Source organism: Mustela nivalis (assembly GCF_964662115.1).
Source record: "Mustela nivalis genome assembly, chromosome: 3".
Classification (NCBI taxonomy): domain Eukaryota; kingdom Metazoa; phylum Chordata; class Mammalia; order Carnivora; family Mustelidae; genus Mustela; species Mustela nivalis.
Genome location: NC_139022.1, coordinates 84131860 through 84144940, shown reverse-complemented (window position 1 = coordinate 84144940; position 13081 = coordinate 84131860). Strand labels below are relative to the sequence as shown.

General features: G+C 44.7%; 1 long non-coding RNA gene across 1 annotated transcript in view; it reads left to right on the top strand.

Annotated features, from left to right (window-relative positions):
- LOC309860676 overlaps positions 1-13081 on the top strand; it is a 194916-nt gene that overhangs the window by 41285 nt on the left and 140550 nt on the right. The window lies entirely within an intron of this gene.

The window sequence follows — 13081 nt, the reverse complement described above, 5'->3', positions numbered from 1 at the left end:
GATGAAAGCACAATTGAATTTTTCTGCAAATCAGAATTTAATTCCTCTGAAGTAGATCTGTGAGCTTCCTTGGCTCATCTCCCATCTGACCGGGCTGGATGAGTCATCAGGCCCACTCTGGTGACGTCCGTTGTATTTTAGCATACAGATGAAGATCGCGTTCTTTAAAAGATTATTGTCAGGAATCCAGAAAGAGTTTGCCCCTGTTGCCTTGCTTGAAAAGACGCCCTTGCCTTTTAGGCTGAGATTTATCTGAATAGCTGTTTCTGGCCATAGGTATGATGTATGTGGGGCTAATTGGATTTTGCTAGGAATCTGCTGAGAAGGCCTGTGGGAGGCCAGCCCGGACCATCAGGGACTGTCAGGGAGCTTCTCCTGTGAAGACAGAGTGTCCCACAGAGTGGAAGGCCTGCTTGATTTGTGACCAGGTGAAAAAGAAGTGAAAATGAGCCTCAGTGCAAAGGTTCATTTGGGTCTAGAAATAGGTCTGCGTTTCACCAAGAAGGAGCCTGCAGTGTGGAAAAGAGGCCGAATTCCCTCATCAGAGCCTCGCCTTGCTGTGCGTAATGGGCCAACAAGGCCCACTGAGGAGACCCACCAGGATGCTGGCTGTGTCATCCTGGCTTCTGCCGTGGAGGGATCAGCAGGCCAGACAGCTCCCTTGGCTGGAAACTGTCAGTCCCCACATGGCTGCTGTTACCCTTCTGAAAGGCATCGGGCCTTCCCTGTCCCCGAGGGATGGGCCCCTCACCTAGGAGGGTGCTCTCGCCCCTGCCACAGAGAAGTGGGGAGCAGCCACTTGGGTCTCTGGCCTTCCAGCTAGTGAATTCTGGGAGCTCTCGGCCGTGTGAAGCAAAGAGCAGGAAACAGGCTAACCGTCCATGTGGAGGGAGCTAAAAGCATGGCTCTTTTGAACGCAGAAGCACTTGTTAACCCAGGCGAATAGCACAAGATACATGTTTTTATTTATTTTTTTCCCAACAATATTTGGCTTTATAGTTTCTATTAGATACGACACTGGATCTTAGCCAAAAGGTTGAGAAGTGATATATATATAGTTTCTATTAGATACTAGTTCAGTTGATTATAAAGATTTGGGACTTTAGAAATAGTTTTCCTTGACCGCTAGATTGGGAAATGTGGGTTGTTGTGGCTCAGGCCAACTTCTGAGTGGTCCTGATGCTGGATGACGTTGATGGTAAATTAAGCCCAGTGACTGTATTGGTATTTGCCATTCTGTGGGCTTCCCGGCATGGATATGTGGGCATCTCCTTTTGACTAATGAAATGGGAAGAACTGTATTCTGCCTGGACTTAGAGAAAACCCTGTAAAAATATCTCGAGCAGGAAATCTTTCCTTCTATCCACCCATTTGCAGAATGGCTAGGACTGTCAGCTTTGGAGCCAGAAGATGTAGGTTCAAAGCTTAGCTTCACCCTGATTGTATGCACTTAGACAAGTTATTTATTTAACTCCATTTTCCCACCCAAAATAAGGATAGTAACAATGACCTCCTTTTGAGAATTAAGTAGTATAATGCACTTTTTCCATGTGCAAGAAACAGTCCATGAAGTTCATATTATTCAACCAATATTTATTAAATGCCTGCCATGTATTATGCATCTTGGTAGATACCAAGAAGTATTAACTATAGTTATAGAGAGAAAATACAGAAACATAAAAAAAAAAAGTCTCATAGGTACAACCTACTAATAGCAACAGGCCATAGGTAAAATATAATTAGAACTACATGGACAGGTGGGTGGCAGGATGGAGTAAGAGGGTGATGGACATTAAGGAGGGTACGTGATGTAATAAGCACTGGGTATTCTATAAGACTGATGAATCACTGACCCCTACCTCTGAAAAAAATAATACATTTTATGTTAACTAATTGAAATTACATTAAAAAATAAAATATCTGAAAAAAAAAAAACCCAAAAACCTACATGGACAGAGCAGATGAAAATGAGTGGGAGTTCAAAGTTCCCCAAGCCCTGGAGTAGTCAGAGGAGGCTTCATGGAGGAAGAGAGGTTGGACCAGGGGAGGGATGGGGTTTAGAGTTGAGATTCTACTCTTGCTGCCATTCCCAGGCCATGGAATACCTTTGTCTTGCAAGCCAGGTTAGAGGCAGGCCTGAGGGGTCCCAGGAAGATGCCTTTGCTTTGACTGTTGGCCCAGTGGTCAGCTGCACAGAAGGGAGTTCTTCCAACAAGAAAATATTATCTGAGACTCCAGAGAACATAACCTTCCTATGCTGAGACAGAAATAATTCTCTTCCAGTGGTACTTCATTCATTTGGCTCATGCTGTCTTGATGATCTAATATACACCCCATGGGCTAGGTGCTGGAGACACAGAGATGAGAAGACCCAAGATCCAATCTCATTTTGCTTCCTTTAGACATCTAAATGTAGAACCCTTGGATTCTTGATAGAACCAGTACCAGAATCTTCCAGATGGTCAGTCTTTCATGGGCAAGACTACTGCACTGGTGGGGAAGAAGAGCAGCCATGGGTACTATGGCCTTGTTGAATTCCCATAGGAAAAGGAATTTAACCTAACAAGGGCATCACAAACTGGCATTGAAAAATTACCCACTTTTTGTTAGGAGAGAAAGTGTTCTCATTCTCTTTCTTTTCCCCTCCCTCTTCTTATATTTTGGTCTCCATCCACAAAGGAATAGACTTCCACCCCATCTCTTCCCTCAAAGAAGAGGAAAGACTACTTCTAGGGTCAACTTCCATCCCTTACTTTACATGAACTTCCTTTGCTGCCAGTCTGATTGGTCAGTCCCCAGGACGGCCAACTGACCATAGATACCTGTGTCTGAAAAGCATGGTTCAGATCCCAATCTTTCTTTTCTTCTCTTTAGACTCTACTCCATTCCTGCCAACATGAATTTAGCACATTCACCATCTGTAGCCCCTGGCCGTCCTCCCAGGTTCTTTCTGTTGGGACTTCATCCAGCTGGGTGAGCCATGCCTGCGGCTGTTGTCCGTGCTGCTAGTGGGGTTGGTTCACATTCACTGTCTCTCAAGATTTAGGTTCGGGGAAGGAGGACCAAGAAGACTGAAATCCATTGCAGCCTCCAGTCCAAGATGTTTTCTGGCTCTGACAGTTTTGTGCTGATGTATTTCAGCGTGCCCAGTGATTAATAACTGGACACTCCATTTTATTTACCAACTCATCTTTGTGTAGGCAGTTCATCTGCCAGATCTCCAGAGTGGGGGAGAGTGAGTGGCATCCTCAGCTCTAGATCTACCATGTTTAAGAACTGTTCCACTCAAGTGGTGCCTGGGTGGTTCAGTGGGTTAAGCCTTTGCCTTTGGCTTGGGTTGTGATCTCAGGGTCCTGGGATTGAGCCCTGAATCAGGCTGTCTGCTTGGCGGGGAGCCTGCTTCCCCCTCTCTCTCTGCCTGCGTCTCTGCCTACTTGTGATCTCTTTCTCTCTGTGCCAAATAAATAAATGAAAATCTTAAAAAAAAAAAAAAAGAACTGTTCCACTCAAAACTCAAATGGGAGGGTCTGATAACCAGAAATGCTTCTTTCCATCTGATAGTTTTTGCTGTTTGGCAACTGTGACAGAGAGAAAGCTATATGTTCATCCAATCCATTTCCATGTGCCTCTCTCTGAACACATGAGAAATTGTACTTCTCAGTTCCCTTGAACTTTGAAGGATCTTTGTGAATAATTCTGCTGATGAACTGACATGTCACTTCCTGGCTGAGGCAGTGGAAAACTCCTCTATGATTCTCCAGCTTCTCTTCCTCTACTGTATTTGCTGTGGGGGTTTCACATTTCAGATGATGCAGCTACAAAACAGTGGGGTTCCGTCACTGAGATTTTTGTTACTACAGCAGAATCTACCTTATTCTGACTGACAGAGCCTGAAATCATTTAGTGATTTCCTATTGCCCTTTGGGTAAAGCACCAAGTCTTTATTTTTTTTTTTTAAATTTTAAAAGGGATTTTATTTATTTGAGAGAGAGAGAGAGAGCGCGCAAGTGAAAGGCAGAGCAAAGCAGGGAGGAGGGCCAACAGGAGAAGGGCAGGCAGAGGAGAAGCTGACTCCCTGCTGAGCAGGGAGCCCTATGGATGCAGAGCTTGATCCCAGGACCCTGGGATCATGACCCGAGTTGAAGGCAGACGTTTAACCAACTGAGCACTTAGGTGCCCCAAAGCGCCAAGTCTTTCATACAGCTTGTCTACCACAGTGTCTCCAGCATGTTGCAAAATGCAAGATATAGAGCACATGCCCACAGGTGCTCAGTGAGCAAATCAATGATTGAATAAGCATCAGTCTTTAGTCTGGGGCTTCCCTCTTTGGCCCTGAGATTAGTAGGCAGCTTGATAAAGTTGTGTGAAGACCCTAAGTCCTGAGTGCTCTGGGCCACAGCTCATCAGCCAGTCAACTGACAATTTATGGGTAGGTCTTCTGCTGGAAGCCCAGAGTTTTGGCTCCATCCAGAAATGTATGTGTAGGTGGAATCCACACTACAAGAACCTGTCAAGCCATTCCTGATGGATCTCATTGCTGATAAGATATACCAGGATAAATGGAGGACTAAACGTCTACACATACTGAGTGTTTCTCTGCTTAAAGATATAATTAACCCAGGGTGCCTGGGTGGCTCAGTGGGTTAAGTCTCTGTCTCCGTCTCAGGTCATGATCCCAGGGTCCTGGCATTAAGCCCCACATTGGGCTCTCTGCTCAGCAGGGAGCCTGCTTCCCCCTCTCCCTCTGCCTGCCTCTCTGCCTACTTGTGCTCTCTCTCTGTGTGTCAAATAAATTAAAAAAGAAAAAAAAAGATATAATTAACCCAGGTACCACCAATCACCTGGTTAAAATGCCCAGTTGCAAGCCAGGAATTCAAAGGAAATAACCTCTAAACTGATGACAGATAACACCATCTTACAGTTTATGGCATTCTTCTTCAGATTTATTTCCAAAAAATAGCATTTAAAATGTTTTGGGCTTAAGATTAAAAGAAAATCTGAAAGTTTCTTGTTTGATGTACCCTCTTTGAGATTTACTTTGGGAGGCATAGCCTCTTTCTTTCTTTCCTTTTTTTAAGATTTATCTAGTTGTTTTTAGAGAGAGAGTGTGTTGTGTGTGTCTGCACGTGCAAAAGTGAATTGGGAGGAGGGGCAGAGGGAGAGGGAGAGAATCTTCAAACAGACTCCTGGCTGAGTACTGAGCCCGGAGGTGGGGAAGGGGGCCTCCATCTCATGACCCGTGAGATCATGACCTGAGCAGAAATCAAGAGTAGGGGGTGTCTGGCTGGCTCAGTTGGTTGAGCAACTGCCTTGGGTTCAGGTCATGATCCCAGAGTCCTGGGATCAAGCCCTGCACTGGGCTCCCCACTCACTGGGCAGCCTGCTTCTCCGTCTCTCGCTCTCCCTGCTTGTGCTCTCTCACTCTCTCTCAGTCAAATAAATAAATAAAATCTTAAAAAAAAAAAAGAAATCAAGAATAAGATGTTTTAGCCAACCAAACCACCCAGATGCCCCTCATATAGCCTTTTTCTTATAAAAGTATTTGTATGATCATTTTTGTCCTGGCTTCTTAAATCCTTTTGGTTCTGTATTCCCACATAGGGTTAGGGTGCTGATAGGGATTAAGTCTAATTGGGCATGGATGGAAATGATTCTGTGCATAAAGGGAAAAGCAAAGACCTCTCTGTGGGGAGTTGGAGGCTGGCAGCAACCATTAAAGTCCCTTTTAACCACTGGCTATCAGACAAATCCTGTCTCCCTACGGTTTGACTGGAGGGTTGTCTTGAGGCCCCTTAAGATATTGAGAAATTACTGCTTTTGTAATCTCTCACTTGTATCTCGGGCTTCTGTTTCTGGTTCTTCGTGGGGCCCCCTTCCTCTCAGGTGGCTGATCCCAGGGAGTGGAGCCCTGGACTTTCTTTTCTGATCCCAGCGGGTAGACTGCCTCAGGCTCTGTCAGCTACAGTGGCTGCTGTAGAGGGAGCTCTTCCCTCTAGTTACTGGTTACCCTTACTGTTTACTCTTGTTTTGGTAAATTCGCAAACTTCCTTTTTATGGGTCACTCCTCGGTCCTTTGCAGGTACCTCTCTCATTTATTCAGAACTCAGGGAGATCTTCAGGAGGCAAGCACTGTTGGCTCCTTCTTGGAGGAACAGGGAGCAAGGAGACCAAGCCACGGAGAGGTTACATGTAAGATCCACGGGGTGCCGCAGGCAGCACTAGACACTAGACCTAGACACTGGTTTCAGTGCTACTGGATTCATCCTCATCCCAACTATTTACTTGTCTTTTTCTTTTTTCTTTTTTTTTCTTTTAAAGGTTTTATTTATTTATTTGAGAGAGAGAGAGATTGAGAGAGAGAGAGAGTGCATGCACAAGCAAGGAAGGGAGAGGGAGAAGCAGGTGCCCCGCTGAGCAAGGAATCTGATGTGGGACTTGATCCCAGGACCCCGGGATCATGACCTGAGCCGAATGAAGGCAGATGCTTAGCCGACAGAGCCCCTGGGCACCCCGACTTGTCTTTTTCTCACTCTGAAAGTTGTGTTGTTAGTATTCACATCTCTTCCGAGTTCTTCACTTCTAAAGCTACTTGCAACCCGATGTCTCTCTATAAAGTGGGTCAGTTGGAGGAATCTGATGCATCTGGCTTAGACTTCTGATGCATCTGTTCATTCCAGATATTGGGTAATTGCTCTTCGTTCTTTCCCCTAATCCTATTCAGTTCTAATCCCAAGTCAAGTTCGTGTCTCTCCTGTCTTCCCCTATGAAGCCCTCTGCAGGTATTGTCACCTGTGTGGATCTCGTTGTAATGTCAGGGACTGATTTAGAATCTCACCACACTTTCCTGGTTTCATGGAGATGAGGTGCTGTAACTTCTATTTCCTTAAGGAAAGGGGATGTCTTCCTCTACTGCTCACTTCCCTGTCATAACCTTAACAGTTTTATGCAAATTAGGCTTTCAGTGGATAAATTTGTCTTCTTGGTTCTGGAGACAGTTTTTTTTTTTTTTTTAACATCGAAAACAGTAAGGATATAAAAGGGCCAGTTGAAAAAATACTAATTCACAGGGATCTACATGTCCTCATGTTTATAGCAGTATTATCTACAATTCTGTTTTTTTTTTTTTAAATATTTTATTCATTTGTTTGACAGAATAAGAGAGCACAAGCAAGGGAAGTAGTAGAGGGAGAGGGAAAAATCAGGCTCCTGGCTGAGCAGGGAGCCAGACTCATGGTTTAATCCTAGGACTCTGGGACCATGACCTGAGCTGAAGGCAGATGCTTAACCAACTGAGCCACCCAATCTCCCCTTATAATTATGTTTTGACATTTACTTAGGCAGAGGGGCAGAAGGAGAGGGAGAAACAGACTCCCTGGTGAGTGGGGAGCCCAACTTGGGGCTTGATCGCAGGACCCTGACATCATGACCTGGGCCAAAGTCATACACTTAACAGACTGAGCCCCTCAGGTGTCCTACCTTTTTTTTTTTTTTTTTTTTTAAGAGAGCGAGAGAGAGCAAGAGAGCAAGAGCGCAAGAGCAAGCACATGAGCAAACAGGAGGAGAGGAAGAGAGAGAATCCCAAGCAGACTCTGCACTGAGGGCAGAACTCAATGCAGGACCCCGTCTCACCACCCCGAGATCATGACCTGAGCAGAAATCAAGAGTCAGATATTCAACTGACTGAGCCACCTCAGGTGCCCCTCACTGGAACTTTTGAAAGCAGAATTCGGGATAAACTTGATCCATAATTGTTTAAAATACAGATTCTGAGTGTCCCATATTAGACCATATGAGGCCTGAGATGACTCCTCTAGGTAATCTTAGTGCTCATTAAAATTAAATAAACACCGTTCCATGGGATTTTCATTGCTAAATAAAAAGATGTAATTATGACTTGCTTTCAAAGCAGATTTCCAGACAGTATTAGATGGAGGATTCAGGAAGATTAGGAGTCTAGATGACCCAAATGTTTTATACTGAAATGTGCAATGTGTCTTGTTTGCTAGCCCGGCTCATTTAAATGGTCTCATGATTCTTCAGCTCCTAGCACCTTTTGGAAGCATCACACTGGATATGTGTTTGAATCTTTAAACCAATATCATCATCTCCAGATAAGTGTTTAGAGTCACACTGGAAGGCTTTGGAAGTGCTAAAATAGGATTTCAGTCTGGCTGAGAAGCTAAGTCTTAGGTTTTCCAAGGTGCTTTCCTTTTGGTTTTTTCCTTTCCAGCTTAAGTTAACTTTCTCTCAATTTTTATGATGGAAAGATCCCTGAGAGCTGCTTCTCTCCTACAGCTGTTGGAAATAGCTAATTAGGGTTGGTGTGGCTTGCTTATTAGCTCCCTTGGGTTTAATAGCCGCAAAGGTCAGCACTGACTAGCTACTGGGACAGGGTCATAGTGTGAATGGCATCTGGTCAAGAAAGATAAATACGACAAGATGGTGAACAAAGCAAGGTTATTATTATAAGAAGTGTCACCAAGATGATAATGAAACTTAAACAGTGAAAAATCACTCCAATCATGACCTAGCCCCAAAGGAAAGTAACCCCTGTACTTCCAGAATTTACTATAGCGCCGTGATGGTTCTACCATTAAAATGTCACTTGTAGAAATGAAATAGCTGGGAATGCTCACTTCAAATGAAATAGTTTTCTAATTTTCAAAATATTCCAAGCATCACTGAATGACCAGTTTAGGTCCCTGGAGAAATAATTACAACTGAAGGCCCCTTTGAAATGTAGACCCAGCTCTCTCTCTCTTTCTCTCTGTCTTTCTCTCATGTACCTCATGAATAATTTTCTTCAGAATCATTTGAGGAACCATGCTAATGAGCACGTGAGTTTCCAGTACTGTTCCTAATTCTGCTTATTACTGGTGACAGTGTATGTCTACTGTGGCTCTCCATGGAAAGATGGCCCATTTGAGGAAAATGACCTCCATGAATCTCTAGAATTCCATCTTTCCTTTTATCACTTCACTGCTTCTTGAAATGGGAAACTTCAGATCAGAATATTGTATGGCCAGTAGCACTGCTCAACATTCATTAAAATGTGTATTTTCATTAAAATGTCTCTTTTTTCCTTCTTTTTTTAAAAAAGATTTTATTTATTTGACAGAGAGAGAGAGAGATTTCAAGTAGGCAGGGGGGGTGTGGGGGAAGCAGGCTCCATACTGAGCAGAGAGCCCGATTTGGGGCATGATCCCGGGACTCTGAGATCATTACCTGAGCCAAAGACAGAGGCCTAACCCACTGAGTCACCCAGGACCCCCATTAAAATGTTTCTTGTACAGAAAATGAAGACAGGGAAAATGTGGAAATTTGAAATGATGACAGGAGGAAACTGGTGGCAAATGCTAGAGTCTTGGAGGAATCCCTTCTTGTCCTATAAAAGCAAGTGGAGTAGATTGATGGAATGATTGTGACACACCCAGGTTTTGTCACAACTGAAAAATGTGGGGAACCAAGGTATCCTCTACTCTCTGCTGCCTCTAGACAGACACCCAGGGTTCATATTCCCCAGGAAAATAGAGAAGTTGCCTAACCTTGCAGGGTTGACTGTTAAGTGGCCCAAGTTCTCTTTTCCTATCCCTACCTCATTTTTGTGCACACAGAAGAGAGGGCAAACTTGGACAACAAGGAGAAAGAGACTGTCTGCATTTTGACAAGTGCAGTGTCTTGTTTTAGCTTGGGTTCCCACAGAAGTATACATTGAAACAGTAGAGCAAATCATTTACTTTGAAAATGACCACAGGAAGGGGTGTTAGAGGATGAAGTAACTCAGGGAAGAGAGTGCAGTAAATAAAAGTTCTTATCAAGCAAGATATCACTGCAGGTCACTGGAGTGTAATCCTTCTGGGGAATTCTGGGTGCCTGTCTGAAACAGGGACCTCAGAGTTGTCCTACCTGAGAGGTGAGGGAGCTGAGATATTTATACACCATCTCCCATCCTTTGTTACAGGTGGCTCCTGGGGGCATGGTGTAATTCCCCTGGCATATCTGGGTGTTGTACAAAGGACTAGAGTTGCTCTGTATGCCAGAAAATCTCCAGACAAGTAAATCTAGGGGCCGACAGGGAGAAGGTGATGTGCTCCGAAGCTTTATGAGTGAGGGGTCTGGCCAGGCCACCAGCAGCATCTACTACAGTCCAGACTTTGTACCACACACATTTCCTGTGCCCCATGTTAGGCTCCTTTACCTTATCACTGATTCTGCAAGGTCCCAAGGAAAAAGAAAAAGAACCTACACCGGGAAGAACGGGAGACTCACCAGCCGCTGTTACAGTTGGTGCCAAGATGCTCACCTTCCATCGTCCTTCTGTTCCACCCTTTGTTCTAAGCCCCTCCATAGCCAGCACTTTGCCAGGTTTAAGTTGCTTGTCTGGTGGAGTAACCTAGACTTTGAGCTTGGAGAGGTCTAAGTCCCAGGTTATGATATATTTCTTTTGTGCAACCCTTATGACTGGGAAGTCTGGTAAGACCCAACCATCAAAGGTGGTGCTGGCTGTGTGGTCACTCAGTGTACCATGCCTGGGGGCTTAGTCACTATGTGGCCTCAGAAGCATTCAGGAGCTCCTTGCTTTGTAAGGAAAGGCTCCCTGCTGCTGATGGCATGGGCTTGCCCCAGACCTTCAGGGGTCTGCAGTATGATTCTCCTATTAAGACTTGTCAAAGATTCTACAGAGGCTAGCACTGTGGGATCCTCTGCTCACACAGCCCAAGCATAGCATTGCTTACACGACACCTGGACCTGCTCCAGAGCTCTCCCTTGCTCCAGGCCACTGTATTTGTTTGCTGGGGCTGCTATCACCTATCACCACGGACTAGGTGGCTTGAATGACAGGAATATATTGTCTAACAGTTCCGGAGGCTAGAAGACTAAGATCAAGGTTTCCGTAGGTTTGCTTTTTTCTGAGGCCCCTCTCCTTCGTTTTCAGGTGGCCACCTTCTCCCTCTCTCCTCACATGGCCTTTCTTCTGTGTGTGTGAACCCTTGGTGTCTCTCTATATGTCCACAATTCCTCTTCAGATAAACACATCAGTTAGATTGCATTTGGGCCCCACTCTAGTAATTCTCATTTTATCTTGTTCACCCCTTTGAAGGCCCTATCTTCAAGTATAACCATGTTCTCAAGGTTAGGGGTTCAGAGTTGGGGAACACAGTATAGTCCCTAACACCCACTCAACACCAACAGCCTTCTGACCCATTAATGGGTTGGAAGAATATTCAAGTGTGATAAGTGTAGGCTTCAACATTTGAAAGATTCTGCTAAACATTGTCTCACTTTCTTAGTGGCAGGAGGTACAAAGTAAATTTGTGTGTTCTTTCCTTGGAGGGACATGACATCTCCCAGACCACTGTCTCACCTGAAAATTACTGATCAAGGCAAAGCCTTGGTTGGTTGTGAGGTTTACCTCCCACTCTCTCATCCACATGTGTCTGATCCTTGCATCCACTTCCTGCTCCCTGAGCATGAATCAATGATGTCATTAGTATAATGAGCCCATAAGACCTTTCACAGACTATCCAGATGATCAAGATCCTGTTAAACTCTATTGTGACATAGAGCAGAGAGGTTAACATAGCCCAGAGGACATGGCAGTGAATGTATATTTCTCTTTGTTCCAAGTGACAGCAAAGTGTTCGTTTTCCTCCTTTCTAGTGGGGGTTGAAAAGAATACATTTTCCAATTCAGTAGCTTCGTACCGTGCCAGAGGCTATGTTGATCTGTTGTCATAAATCAAGATACTGCATCTGAACAGTGGTTATGCTTAGTGTTAGTACTTGGTCTGAGGGTATGGTAGTCCTCCATTTGCCGAATGATCCAATTGACTTTTCTAGGGGACAGACTAATGAACTAAATGGAAATGTGATGGGGACCATGATATCAGCCTCCTTTAAGTTTTTGAGAGCAACCCTAATCCATGACATTTTACCTACCCAAGAGCAGTACTTCTCATCATCTTCTCCGTGGCAGATGGGGGCAATATCAACGTTTTCACCAGCTTTTCCTAGAATGTATATCAGGGTCCAGGCAGGAGATGGATACCACATATGTCATTTTAACAGAATTTAATGCAAAAAACTGTTGTAGTTACTGAAAATCTGGAAAGGCATGGGATGCCTTGGGTCCTGGGACCAAGCCCCTCATCAGGCTCCTTGCTCAGTGGGGAGCCTGTTTCTCTCTCTGCTTGCTGTTCCCCCTGCTTGTGTGCTGTCTCATTCTCCTCTCTTTCAGACAAACAAATAAATAAAATCTTAAAAAAAGAAAAAACTGGAAAGGCATAGAAAGAACACTAAGGTCCCTCAGAACCTGCAGGTAGCAGCTACCATTGTGATTGTTGGAGGGACAGGGCAAGAAGCTGGAACAGTTTCTACTTGAAAGCTTGGAGTAGAAGCCAAAACTCAGGTCTCTAGAAGGGGCTACTACATATCCTTGTCCCAGTGGCACTGAGCTTGTTGGAAGGGTCCAAGAGGCTGTGGATCAGAACAGTGAGGAGGCCCTGGCCAGCTGGGCTGGTGTATTTGAGAACCACTGTGAGGCAGGTGCTGCAGGTATGAGACAAACTGCAGACTAGATTCAACGGCTGTGATGATAGCGAACTGCCAGGGCCAGGGTGAGGAATGAGACTAAGGTGATGCTGTTGGGAATATCCCACTAGTATCTCATATTAGCAGAGTCCTATACAGGGCATTTTTGGAAAGAAAATGTGGTTTGCAGAATCCCAGCCCTAACCTCACCGAGCAGAACACTGAAGGAGAGTGGGGTTGAAGTTGAGAGACAGTGACTTAATAACTAGCACAGGGCTCTTACTCCACAGGTCAGGTAGTCAGTATGAGATTGTACCAGTAGGTCATTTGTCCAGATTATGCACTCAAGACCTAGGAAAATGGCCCTAGAAAGGGTCTACAAACACAGTGGATCTACAATGAGACAGACTTGGGCCCAGGCTCTACTCATCCCTTGGCCTCCAATGACCTCTCTGTAACGTGAGAGCACTGACAGTATTTTAGCATTCCTGCCAATTCATATACTATATCCAGTAGTCCTTGCAAAGTCATATGGACATTCTACTTTCTCT